This window comes from Oncorhynchus gorbuscha, linkage group LG16, assembly GCF_021184085.1.
Source record: "Oncorhynchus gorbuscha isolate QuinsamMale2020 ecotype Even-year linkage group LG16, OgorEven_v1.0, whole genome shotgun sequence".
NCBI lineage: Eukaryota > Metazoa > Chordata > Actinopteri > Salmoniformes > Salmonidae > Oncorhynchus > Oncorhynchus gorbuscha.
The window spans coordinates 14216414-14231127 of NC_060188.1; the positions used below are offsets into that span (position 1 = coordinate 14216414).

The following is a 14714-nucleotide window of genomic DNA, read 5'->3' on the forward strand; positions in this document are numbered from 1 at the left end:
TTGGCAGATATTACTGGTGCAAATTCTCAAGGACAATGGCCCAGTATGCTCTGGCCCAGTATGCTATGCTCACCCCCTAGCATCAGCAACAAGGTAAGTCTCCCCCTGCTTGACAAGAATAGCTGAATTCTTATAACTTCATGTTAAAAAGCAGATTTCCATGTTATGTGGTTGCATTCTCAGACGGGCTTCTGGACCGTTCATATGCACAGCTTTTTTGGTGTCAAGGGATTCAGTAATTGCAGTAAGCTGCAAGAAGTAGGTAGGTGGATTGACAAATGCCAATTTAATCTTTGACTTTCAAGGAAGAAAAGGCCTGAGGTTAAATGTGTTATGTTATACTGTATTCTTACAGGCCAAAATGAGCGGGGATGGAGAAATGTCCATCTTCAGGCCAGCTTTCTAGTACCTGAGGAAATCAGAGAAGGAGAGGATTGAGGCTCAGTGTACGCCCTTTGATGCCAAAACAGCCTGTTACGGCAGTGATGACAAAGAGCTCTATGTGAAGGGGCTCGTCCAGAACATAGACAGAGACAAAGTCACCGTCCAGACCCTGGATGACAGAGTAGGTCCACGGTGGAACCACTGTAGCAGTCAGTGGCAACATGGGCTCATTTCCATTCAATGTGCCAGATTGGAGGCTTGCCTTCAGCAGCTTTCAGAACCCTGCTGTATTTTGTTTCTATTTTCCAGACTGTAACAGTCAAGGAGGACCAAGTCTCTCCAATGAACCCTCCCAGGTTCGATAAAATGGAGGACATGGTTATGATGACCCACCTCAATGAGCCCTCTGTGCTGTATACCCTCAAAGAGCGTTACGCAGCATGGATGATCTATGCAGGTCTTTTACAATGATACACATTTTTTTAATTGATAATATCATTGTTAAATGTATCTAACAAGGGCATAAATGTATCTTTTGTATTGACAGACCTACTCTGGTCTGTCCTGTGTGACTGTGAACCCCTATAAGTGGCTCCCAGTCTATAACCCAGAGGTGGTGAGCGCCTACAGAGGGAAGAAGAGGATGGAGGTTCCACCTCCTATTTTCACCCTCTCTGATAATGCCTATCAGCTCATGCTAACAGGTATGTCACCCACTGCTTTAAATGTCTTTTCATTACATATTGTGATTTTGAACATCCAACTCATTGTGCTTATTTTTCTTCAGATCGGGAACATCAGTCTATCCTAATCACATGAGCATCATGTGTTTTTCTTTTTTTAATTGATGCAGATATAGTAGTTGCCAGTTAAGTATATTATAATTACACAATAATCAGATATTTCTCTTCAACAGTGCAGAATCCGGTGCAGGCAAGACAGTAAACACCAAATGTGTCATCCAGTACTTTGCGACAATCGCAGTGTCTGCGTACCAGAAAAAATAACCAGTCAGCAAGATGAAGGTAAGTTTATACCTTTTGTAGTGCAGTGGCTTTGACCGGTGCTGTACAGAAACGGGCTTTAACTGGAGCTGTACAGAAATGGGCTTTAACTGGTGCTGTACAGAAATGGGCTTTGACCAGTGCTGTACAGAAACGGGCTTTGACCGGTGCTGTACAGAAATGGGCTTTGACCAGTGCTGTACAGGAATGGGCTTTGACCGGTGCTGTACAGGAATGGGCTTTGACCGGTGCTGTACAGAAATGGGCTTTGACCGGTGCTGTAAAGGAATGGGCTTTAACTGGTGCTGTACAGGACTGGGCTTTGACCGGTGCTGTGCAGAAATGGGCTTTGACCGGTGCTGTACAGAAATGGCTTTGACCGGTGCTGTACAGAAATGGGCTTTAACTGGTGCTGTACAGGAATGGGCTTTGACCGGTGCTGTATAGAAATGGGCTTTAACTGGTGCTGTACAGGAATGGGCTTTGACCGGTGCTGTACAGAAATGGACTTTAACTGGTGCTGTACAGGAATGGGCTTTGACTTGTGATGTACAGGAATGGGCTTTGACTGGTGATGTACAGGAATGGGCTTTGACTGGTGATGTACAGAAATGGGCTTTGACTGGTGATGTACAGGAATGGATGTCAGATATATTTCCTTTCTTGTGGCAGGGAACCCTGGAGGATCAAATCATCCAGGCTAACCCTATGCTGGAGGCTTTTGGGAATGCCAAGACGGTGAGGAACGACAACTCCTCTCGCTTTGTGAGTGAAGCCAGAATTCAACAGAATTGTTTTTTACGTAGAAGCGTAGCAATAAGAGCTGAACAATGTTTTTTTATTTTCTCAAAAAGGGCAAATTCATTAGAATACACTTTGGTACAACAGGTAAACTGGCCTCAGAAGATATTGAAGTGTGTAAGTACAACATTTGTTTTGTTGCTAAAATGCATTTCCAGACTTCCTTTTTGGAACGATGCTCCGTTCTTAACTTCCCTCCTTTCAGTGTGGGAAGTTAAGAACGGAGCATCGTTCCAAACAGGTTCCGCTCTGTTCAGAGTAAGGTGTTGATCAATGTGCAGTGCTGTATAGACAAAATAAGATATCATTCTCTCCCCAAATGAGCTATTGTACATAGTCTATATACCTACACTTCCTGATAAATTTGTACGTTACATATTTTCAGGAGAACCTTGGCAAGCTCATGACAAACTTGAGAACAACCCATCCTCACTTTGTGCAGTGTTTGATTCCAAATGAGACCAAAACACCAGGTACTCAGGATAATCTGCTCAATATCAACTCCATTGAACCACATGGTCATCCACCAGCTGCGCCGCAATGGTGTTGGAGGGTATCAGAATCTGCAGGAAGGGATTCCCAAGCAGAATCATTTATGGGGACTTCAAGCAGAGGTAAATTGGGGGACACATGTTAATGTAACGGAGTTAAGAATGTGCCTTAAACTCACTCCACAGCTGGCTTGAAATGTTGCCGATGGAGCTATTCAATTTCTACCTTTTGTATAGCTCAAATGGTTGGTAAGTTGTCAAGGAGGGACGGCTGTGTGTTTGTGAGCAGAGGATCACTGGTTCAAGCTCGGTATAGGGACAGTGAGGAAGCTAAACTGTTAGCAGCACTTGGAGGTCAGTTTCATTACGGACTACTTGGTATACGGTTTCTAGTGTATTCAGTACTAATGTTATGCAGGTGAATGAGGACCCAAAAGCGACTTGGCGAAAACAGAGTTTTAATCCAGTAAGAAACTTTACAAAACAAAAAGCATAATACTACTCGTAAAGACGAGAACAGACTGGAGACTTGATCGAGAACTGCAGGTTGCCTCGGGAAGGCACTTGAACCTAGCAGACTCAGACACCTGCTCACCACGCAGCATCTGAGGGAAACACGACACGACAGGGCAAAACATAGACACAGCACGGTGAATTATAGATAAGGATCCGACGGGGCAGGAACGGAAAACAAGGAGAGAAATAGGGACTCTAATCAGGGAAAAGGATCGGGAACAGGTGTGGGAAGACTAAATGATTGATTAGGGGAATAGGAACAGCTGGGAGCAGGAACGGAACGATAGAGAGAAGAGAGAGCGAGAGAGTGAGAGAGGGAGGGGAAGAGAGAGGGATAGAAAGAGGGAAAGAACCTAATAAGACCAGCAGAGGGAAACGAATAGAAGGGGAAGCACAGGGACAAGACATGATAATTAATGACAAAACATGACAGTACCCCCCCACTCACCGAGCGCCTCCTGGCGCACTCGAGGAGGAACCCTGGCGGCAACGGAGGAAATCATCAATAAGCGAACGGTCCAGCACGTCCCGAGACGGAACCCAACTCCTCTCCTCAGGACCGTAACCCTCCCAATCCACTAAGAATTGGTGACCCCGTCCCCGAGAACGCATGTCCATGATCTTACGTACCTTGTAAATAGGTGCGCTCTCGACAAGGACGGGAGGGGGAGGGAAGACGAACGGGGTGCGAAGAAAGGGCTTGACACAGGAGACATGGAAGACAGGATGGACGCGACGAAGATGTCGCGGAAGAAGCAGTCGCACAGCGACAGGATTGACGACCTGGGAGACACGGAACGGACCAATGAACCGCGGAGTCAACTTACGAGAAGCTGTCGTAAGAGGAAGGTTGCGAGTGGAAAGCCACACTCTCTGGCCGCAACAATACCTTGGACTCTTAATCCTGCGTTTATTGGCGGCTCTCACAGTCTGTGCCCTGTAGCGGCAAAGTGCAGACCTCACCCTCCTCCAGGTGCGCTCACAACGTTGGACAAACGCTTGAGCGGAGGGAACGCTGGACTCGGCAAGCTGGGATGAGAACAGAGGAGGCTGGTAACCCAGACTACTCTGAAACGGAGATAACCCGGTAGCAGACGAAGGAAGCGAGTTGTGAGCGTATTCTGCCCAGGGGAGCTGTTCTGCCCAAGACGCAGGGTTTCTGAAAGAAAGGCTGCGTAGTATGCGACCAATCGTCTGATTGGCCCTCTCTGCTTGACCGTTAGACTGGGGATGAAACCCGGAAGAGAGACTGACGGACGCACCAATCAAACGACAGAACTCCCTCCAAAACTGTGACGTGAATTGCGGGCCTCTGTCTGAAACGGCGTCTAACGGGAGGCCGTGAATTCTGAACACATTCTCGATAATGATTTGTGCCGTCTCCTTAGCGGAAGGAAGTTTAGCGAGGGGAATGAAATGTGCCGCCTTAGAGAACCTATCGACAACCGTAAGAATCACAGTCTTCCCCGCAGACAAAGGCAGACCGGTAATGAAGTCTAGGGCGATGTGAGACCATGGTCGAGAAGGAATGGGGAGCGGTCTGAGACGACCGGCAGGAGGAGAGTTACCCGACTTAGTCTGCGCGCAATCCGAACAAGCAGCCACGAAACGGCGCGTGTCACGCTCCTGAGTCGGCCACCAAAAGCGCTGGCGAATAGACGCAAGAGTGCCTCGAACACCGGGATGACCAGCTAACTTGGCAGAGTGAGCCCACTGAAGAACAGCCAGACGAGTGGAAACAGGAACGAAAAGGAGGTTACTAGGACAAGCGCGCGGCGACGCAGTGTGCGTGAATGCTTGCTTAACCTGTCTTTCAATTCCCCAGACTGTCAACCCGACAACACGCCCATAAGGAAGAATCCCCTCGGGATCAGTAGAAGCCACAGAAGAACTAAACAGACGGGATAAGGCATCAGGCTTGGTGTTCTTGCTACCCGGACGGTAAGAAATCACAAACTCGAAACGAGCGAAAAACAACGCCCAACGAGCTTGACGGGCATTAAGTCGTTTGGCAGAACGGATGTACTCAAGGTTCTTATGGTCTGTCCAAACGACAAAAGGAACGGTCGCCCCCTCCAACCACTGTCGCCATTCGCCTAGGGCTAAGCGGATGGCGAGCAGTTCACGGTTACCCACATCATAGTTGCGCTCAGATGGCGACAGACGATGAGAAAAATAAGCGCAAGGATGAACCTTATCGTCAGACTGGAAGCGCTGGGATAGAATGGCTCCCACGCCTACCTCTGAAGCGTCAACCTCGACAATGAATTGTCTAGTGACGTCAGGAGTAACGAGGATAGGAGCGGACGTAAAACGTTCTTTTAGAAGATCAAAAGCTCCCTGGGCGGAACCGGACCACTTAAAACACGTCTTGACAGAAGTAAGAGCTGTGAGAGGGGCAGCAACTTGACCGAAATTACGAATGAAACGCCGATAGAAATTAGCGAAACCTAAAAAGCGCTGCAACTCGACACGTGACCTTGGAACGGGCCAATCACTGACAGCTTGGACCTTAGCGGAATCCATCTGAATGCCTTCAGCGGAAATAACGGAACCGAGAAAAGTAACGGAGGAGACATGAAAAGAGCACTTCTCAGCCTTTACGTAGAGACAATTCTCTAAAAGGCGCTGTAGAACACGTCGAACGTGCTGAACATGAATCTCGAGTGACGGTGAAAAAATCAGGATATCGTCAAGATAGACAAAAACAAAGATGTTCAGCATGTCTCTCAGAACATCATTAACTAATGCCTGAAAAACAGCTGGCGCATTGGCGAGACCAAACGGCAGAACCCGGTACTCAAAATGCCCTAACGGAGTGTTAAACGCCGTTTTCCACTCGTCCCCCTCTCTGATGCGCACGAGATGGTAAGCGTTACGAAGGTCCAACTTAGTAAAGCACCTGGCTCCCTGCAGAATCTCGAAGGCTGATGACATAAGGGGAAGCGGATAACGATTCTTAACCGTTATGTCATTCAGCCCTCGATAATCCACGCAGGGGCGCAGAGTACCGTCCTTCTTCTTAACAAAAAGAACCCCGCCCCGGCCGGAGAGGAAGAAGGCACTATGGTACCGGCGTCAAGAGACACAGATAAATAATCCTCGAGAGCCTTACGTTCGGGAGCCGACAGAGAGTATAGTCTACCCCGAGGAGGAGTGGTCCCCGGAAGGAGATCAATACTACAATCATACGACCGGTGAGGAGGAAGGGAGTTGGCTCGGGACCGACTGAAGACCGTGCGCAGATCATGATATTCCTCCGGCACTCCTGTCAAATCGCCAGGTTCCTCCTGAGAAGTGGGAACAGAAGAAATGGGAGGAATGGCAGACATTAAGCACTTCACATGACAAGATACGTTCCAGGATAGGATAGAATTACAAGACCAATTAATAGAAGGATTATGACATACTAGCCAGGGATGACCCAAAACAACAGGTGTGAAAGGTGAACGAAAAATCAAAAAAGAAATAGTCTCACTGTGGTTACCAGATACTGTGAGAGTTAAAGGTAGTGTCTCAAATCTGATACTGGGAAGATGACTACCATCTAAGGCAAACATGGGCGTAGGCTTGTCTAACTGTCTGAAAGGAATGTTATGTTTCCGAACCCATGCTTCGTCCATGAAACAACCCTCAGCCCCAGAGTCAATCAAGGCACTGCATGTAGCACCCGAACCGGTCCAGCGTAGATGGACCGACATAGTAGTACAGGATCTAGATGAAGAGACCTGAGTAGTAGCGCTCACCAGTAGCCCTCCGCTTACTGATGGGCTCTGGCCTCTTACTGGACATGAATTAACAAAATGTCCATCAAATCCGCAATAGAGGCACAGGCGGTTGGTGATCCTCCGTTCCCTCTCCTTAGTCGAGATGCGAATCCCTCCCAGCTGCATGGGCTCAGTCTCAGAGCCAGAGGAGGGAGATGGTTGCGATGCGGAGCAGGGAAACACCGTTGATGCGAGCTCTCTTCCACGAGCCTGGTGACGAAGATCTACCCGTCGTTCTATGCGGATGGCGAGAGCAATCAAAGAGTCCACACTGGAAGGAACCTCCCGAGAGAGAATCTCATCTTTGACCACTGTGTGGAGTCCCTCCAGAAAACGAGCGAGCAGCGCCGGCTCGTTCCAGTCACTAGAGGCAGCAAGAGTACGAAACTCTATAGAGTAATCCGTTATGGATCGATCACCTTGGCATAGGGAAGCCAGGGCCCTAGAAGCCTCCCCACCAAAAACTGAACGGTCAAAAACCCGAATCATCTCCTCTTTAAAGTTCTGGTAATTGTTAGAACAATCAGCCCTTGCCTCCCAGATAGCTGTGCCCCACTCTCGGGCCCGGCCAGTAAGGAGTGAAATGACGTAAGCAACCCGAGCTCTCTCACTAGAGTATGTGTTGGGTTGGAGAGAGAACACAATATCACACTGGGTGAGAAAGGAGCGGCACTCCGTGGGCTGCCCGGAGTAGCAAGGTGGGTTATTAACCCTAGGTTCCGGAGGCTCGGCAGGCCAGGAAGTAACAGGTGGCACGAGACGAAGACTCTGGAACTGTCCAGAGAGGTCGGAAACCTGAGCGGCCAGGTTCTCCACGGCATGGCGAGCAGCAGACAATTCCTGCTCGTGTCTGCCGAGCATGGCTCCTTGGATCTTGACGGCAGTGTTACGAGCCTCTGTAGTCGCTGGGTCCATTCCTTGGTCGGATCCTTCTGTTATGCAGGTGAATGAGGACCCAAAAGCGACTTGGCGAAAACAGAGTTTTAATCCAGTAAGAAACTTTACAAAACAAAAAGCATAATACTACTCGTAAAGACGAGAACAGACTGGAGACTTGATCGAGAACTGCAGGTTGCCTCGGGAAGGCACTTGAACCTAGCAGACTCAGACACCTGCTCACCACGCAGCATCTGAGGGAAACACGACACGACAGGGCAAAACATAGACACAGCACGGTGAATTATAGATAAGGATCCGACGGGGCAGGAACGGAAAACAAGGAGAGAAATAGGGACTCTAATCAGGGAAAAGGATCGGGAACAGGTGTGGGAAGACTAAATGATTGATTAGGGGAATAGGAACAGCTGGGAGCAGGAACGGAACGATAGAGAGAAGAGAGAGCGAGAGAGTGAGAGAGGGAGGGGAAGAGAGAGGGATAGAAAGAGGGAAAGAACCTAATAAGACCAGCAGAGGGAAACGAATAGAAGGGGAAGCACAGGGACAAGACATGATAATTAATGACAAAACATGACAGTACCCCCCCACTCACCGAGCGCCTCCTGGCGCACTCGAGGAGGAACCCTGGCGGCAACGGAGGAAATCATCAATAAGCGAACGGTCCAGCACGTCCCGAGACGGAACCCAACTCCTCTCCTCAGGACCGTAACCCTCCCAATCCACTAAGAATTGGTGACCCCGTCCCCGAGAACGCATGTCCATGATCTTACGTACCTTGTAAATAGGTGCGCTCTCGACAAGGACGGGAGGGGGGAGGGAAGACGAACGGGGTGCGAAGAAAGGGCTTGACACAGGAGACATGGAAGACAGGATGGACGCGACGAAGATGTCGCGGAAGAAGCAGTCGCACAGCGACAGGATTGACGACCTGGGAGACACGGAACGGACCAATGAACCGCGGAGTCAACTTACGAGAAGCTGTCGTAAGAGGAAGGTTGCGAGTGGAAAGCCACACTCTCTGGCCGCAACAATACCTTGGACTCTTAATCCTGCGTTTATTGGCGGCTCTCACAGTCTGTGCCCTGTAGCGGCAAAGTGCAGACCTCACCCTCCTCCAGGTGCGCTCACAACGTTGGACAAACGCTTGAGCGGAGGGAACGCTGGACTCGGCAAGCTGGGATGAGAACAGAGGAGGCTGGTAACCCAGACTACTCTGAAACGGAGATAACCCGGTAGCAGACGAAGGAAGCGAGTTGTGAGCGTATTCTGCCCAGGGGAGCTGTTCTGCCCAAGACGCAGGGTTTCTGAAAGAAAGGCTGCGTAGTATGCGACCAATCGTCTGATTGGCCCTCTCTGCTTGACCGTTAGACTGGGGATGAAACCCGGAAGAGAGACTGACGGACGCACCAATCAAACGACAGAACTCCCTCCAAAACTGTGACGTGAATTGCGGGCCTCTGTCTGAAACGGCGTCTAACGGGAGGCCGTGAATTCTGAACACATTCTCGATAATGATTTGTGCCGTCTCCTTAGCGGAAGGAAGTTTAGCGAGGGGAATGAAATGTGCCGCCTTAGAGAACCTATCGACAACCGTAAGAATCACAGTCTTCCCCGCAGACAAAGGCAGACCGGTAATGAAGTCTAGGGCGATGTGAGACCATGGTCGAGAAGGAATGGGGAGCGGTCTGAGACGACCGGCAGGAGGAGAGTTACCCGACTTAGTCTGCGCGCAATCCGAACAAGCAGCCACGAAACGGCGCGTGTCACGCTCCTGAGTCGGCCACCAAAAGCGCTGGCGAATAGACGCAAGAGTGCCTCGAACACCGGGATGACCAGCTAACTTGGCAGAGTGAGCCCACTGAAGAACAGCCAGACGAGTGGAAACAGGAACGAAAAGGAGGTTACTAGGACAAGCGCGCGGCGACGCAGTGTGCGTGAATGCTTGCTTAACCTGTCTTTCAATTCCCCAGACTGTCAACCCGACAACACGCCCATAAGGAAGAATCCCCTCGGGATCAGTAGAAGCCACAGAAGAACTAAACAGACGGGATAAGGCATCAGGCTTGGTGTTCTTGCTACCCGGACGGTAAGAAATCACAAACTCGAAACGAGCGAAAAACAACGCCCAACGAGCTTGACGGGCATTAAGTCGTTTGGCAGAACGGATGTACTCAAGGTTCTTATGGTCTGTCCAAACGACAAAAGGAACGGTCGCCCCCTCCAACCACTGTCGCCATTCGCCTAGGGCTAAGCGGATGGCGAGCAGTTCACGGTTACCCACATCATAGTTGCGCTCAGATGGCGACAGACGATGAGAAAAATAAGCGCAAGGATGAACCTTATCGTCAGACTGGAAGCGCTGGGATAGAATGGCTCCCACGCCTACCTCTGAAGCGTCAACCTCGACAATGAATTGTCTAGTGACGTCAGGAGTAACGAGGATAGGAGCGGACGTAAAACGTTCTTTTAGAAGATCAAAAGCTCCCTGGGCGGAACCGGACCACTTAAAACACGTCTTGACAGAAGTAAGAGCTGTGAGAGGGGCAGCAACTTGACCGAAATTACGAATGAAACGCCGATAGAAATTAGCGAAACCTAAAAAGCGCTGCAACTCGACACGTGACCTTGGAACGGGCCAATCACTGACAGCTTGGACCTTAGCGGAATCCATCTGAATGCCTTCAGCGGAAATAACGGAACCGAGAAAAGTAACGGAGGAGACATGAAAAGAGCACTTCTCAGCCTTTACGTAGAGACAATTCTCTAAAAGGCGCTGTAGAACACGTCGAACGTGCTGAACATGAATCTCGAGTGACGGTGAAAAAATCAGGATATCGTCAAGATAGACAAAAACAAAGATGTTCAGCATGTCTCTCAGAACATCATTAACTAATGCCTGAAAAACAGCTGGCGCATTGGCGAGACCAAACGGCAGAACCCGGTACTCAAAATGCCCTAACGGAGTGTTAAACGCCGTTTTCCACTCGTCCCCCTCTCTGATGCGCACGAGATGGTAAGCGTTACGAAGGTCCAACTTAGTAAAGCACCTGGCTCCCTGCAGAATCTCGAAGGCTGATGACATAAGGGGAAGCGGATAACGATTCTTAACCGTTATGTCATTCAGCCCTCGATAATCCACGCAGGGGCGCAGAGTACCGTCCTTCTTCTTAACAAAAAGAACCCCGCCCCGGCCGGAGAGGAAGAAGGCACTATGGTACCGGCGTCAAGAGACACAGATAAATAATCCTCGAGAGCCTTACGTTCGGGAGCCGACAGAGAGTATAGTCTACCCCGAGGAGGAGTGGTCCCCGGAAGGAGATCAATACTACAATCATACGACCGGTGAGGAGGAAGGGAGTTGGCTCGGGACCGACTGAAGACCGTGCGCAGATCATGATATTCCTCCGGCACTCCTGTCAAATCGCCAGGTTCCTCCTGAGAAGTGGGAACAGAAGAAATGGGAGGAATGGCAGACATTAAGCACTTCACATGACAAGATACGTTCCAGGATAGGATAGAATTACAAGACCAATTAATAGAAGGATTATGACATACTAGCCAGGGATGACCCAAAACAACAGGTGTGAAAGGTGAACGAAAAATCAAAAAGAAATAGTCTCACTGTGGTTACCAGATACTGTGAGAGTTAAAGGTAGTGTCTCAAATCTGATACTGGGAAGATGACTACCATCTAAGGCAAACATGGGCGTAGGCTTGTCTAACTGTCTGAAAGGAATGTTATGTTTCCGAACCCATGCTTCGTCCATGAAACAACCCTCAGCCCCAGAGTCAATCAAGGCACTGCATGTAGCACCCGAACCGGTCCAGCGTAGATGGACCGACATAGTAGTACAGGATCTAGATGAAGAGACCTGAGTAGTAGCGCTCACCAGTAGCCCTCCGCTTACTGATGGGCTCTGGCCTCTTACTGGACATGAATTAACAAAATGTCCATCAAATCCGCAATAGAGGCACAGGCGGTTGGTGATCCTCCGTTCCCTCTCCTTAGTCGAGATGCGAATCCCTCCCAGCTGCATGGGCTCAGTCTCAGAGCCAGAGGAGGGAGATGGTTGCGATGCGGAGCAGGGAAACACCGTTGATGCGAGCTCTCTTCCACGAGCCTGGTGACGAAGATCTACCCGTCGTTCTATGCGGATGGCGAGAGCAATCAAAGAGTCCACACTGGAAGGAACCTCCCGAGAGAGAATCTCATCTTTGACCACTGTGTGGAGTCCCTCCAGAAAACGAGCGAGCAGCGCCGGCTCGTTCCAGTCACTAGAGGCAGCAAGAGTACGAAACTCTATAGAGTAATCCGTTATGGATCGATCACCTTGGCATAGGGAAGCCAGGGCCCTAGAAGCCTCCCCACCAAAAACTGAACGGTCAAAAACCCGAATCATCTCCTCTTTAAAGTTCTGGTAATTGTTAGAACAATCAGCCCTTGCCTCCCAGATAACTGTGCCCCACTCTCGGGCCCGGCCAGTAAGGAGTGAAATGACGTAAGCAACCCGAGCTCTCTCACTAGAGTATGTGTTGGGTTGGAGAGAGAACACAATATCACACTGGGTGAGAAAGGAGCGGCACTCCGTGGGCTGCCCGGAGTAGCAAGGTGGGTTATTAACCCTAGGTTCCGGAGGCTCGGCAGGCCAGGAAGTAACAGGTGGCACGAGACGAAGACTCTGGAACTGTCCAGAGAGGTCGGAAACCTGAGCGGCCAGGTTCTCCACGGCATGGCGAGCAGCAGACAATTCCTGCTCGTGTCTGCCGAGCATGGCTCCTTGGATCTTGACGGCAGTGTTACGAGCCTCTGTAGTCGCTGGGTCCATTCCTTGGTCGGATCCTTCTGTTATGCAGGTGAATGAGGACCCAAAAGCGACTTGGCGAAAACAGAGTTTTAATCCAGTAAGAAACTTTACAAAACAAAAAGCATAATACTACTCGTAAAGACGAGAACAGACTGGAGACTTGATCGAGAACTGCAGGTTGCCTCGGGAAGGCACTTGAACCTAGCAGACTCAGACACCTGCTCACCACGCAGCATCTGAGGGAAACACGACACGACAGGGCAAAACATAGACACAGCACGGTGAATTATAGATAAGGATCCGACGGGGGAACGGAAAACAAGGAGAGAAATAGGGACTCTAATCAGGGAAAAGGATCGGGAACAGGTGTGGGAAGACTAAATGATTGATTAGGGGAATAGGAACAGCTGGGAGCAGGAACGGAACGATAGAGAGAAGAGAGAGCGAGAGAGTGAGAGAGGGAGGGGAAGAGAGAGGGATAGAAAGAGGGAAAGAACCTAATAAGACCAGCAGAGGGAAACGAATAGAAGGGGAAGCACAGGGACAAGACATGATAATTAATGACAAAACATGACAACTAATGCTTGGTCCCATGTTTCAGGTACAGTGCTATCCCAGGGGGACAGTTCATGGACAACAAGAAGGCTGCGGAGAAACTGCTAGGCTCCATTGATGTAGATCATACTCAGTACAAGTTCGGCCAAATCAAGGTGCACTTTTCACACTGTAATAGTAATGCACAAACCCTATATTTGATAGTAAACCAGAATCCTATTTTTCAGGTGTTTTTTAAAGCTGGTCTCCTGGGTGCTCTGGAGGGGATGAGAGATGCCCATGTTGTGACATCCACTCAGGCACTGTGTCGAGGATATGTTGACAGACTGGAGTACCAGAACATGATGGCCAGAAGGTATGGAAACATGGGTATTTTGCAATATCAACACTGAACTCTGGGATATCATTTAAGTCAATTTTGAATGAAAACAAACATAATAATCTTGACTTGACTTTGATAGGGAGTCCATTTACACCATACAATATAATTTCCGCTCATTCATGAACGTGAAACACTGGCCATGGATGAAACTATATTTCAACTCTTGCCTCTTCTGAAGAGTGCAGAATCGGAAAAGAGATGGCCCAAATAAAGGTGGATTTCACTAAGTGCAAGGAGGATCTGGCCAAATCAGAAAGGAGCTTGAGAAGATCTCCATTGTCCAAGAGAAGAATAACCTTCTCCTTCAAGTTCAGGGTGTAAGTACTCCCAAAATAGTTTAATAAATAGTGAAATACATCTGCAATTAACATAACACTTTAGTAGTTATTACATCAACAAAATGTTATTATTTCTGACTTAGGAATCCGATCATCTGCTGGATGCTGAAGAGAGATGTGAGGGCCTAATCAAAAGCAAGATCCAGATGGAACACACACTTAGAGGTAACAGACTAGAGGATGAGGAGGATGGGAATGTTGAGCTGACTACAAAGAAGAGGAAGCTGGAGGATGAGTGCTCAAGATAGACACGGATGACTTAGAACTCACCTTAGCCAAAGTGGAGAATGAGAAACATGCCATAGAGAACAAGGCAATCCACCTACTCCCATTAGGTTATCTAAGGGTTTAAACCATTTAAACAGTTTCACAACACTTCATTATTTCAGGTGAAAAATCTTAAGGAAGAGACCATGTCCCAAGATGATGATGTCACTAAACTGACCAAAGAGAAAACCCTCCAAGAGGTCCACCAACAAACACTAGGTGACTTGCAATCAGAGGAAGACAAAGTCAACACTATGAACAAGGCTGAGCTGCAGCAGAGCATGTGCAAGGCCAACAGTGAGGTAGTTCTGTGGAGAACCAAGTATGAGACTGAGACTGATGCCATCCAGTGCACTGAGGCCAAGTACGATCCAACATAACTGAGCTATTTTCTCCATGTGATCGCTTCAACCAAAGGGAAAGGAATTATGGAATTCCATGCTTTAACGTGTTTATTTATATGACAAATATAGCCTGTCTATAATAAGTACTATTTTGTAATTTGCA

General features: G+C 48.9%; 1 pseudogene; it reads left to right on the top strand.

The window, feature by feature from the left end:
- Window positions 1-361: 361 nt before the first annotated feature.
- Window positions 362-14587, top strand: LOC123999000 (annotated as a pseudogene).
- The last annotated feature ends 127 nt before the right edge of the window (window positions 14588-14714 follow it).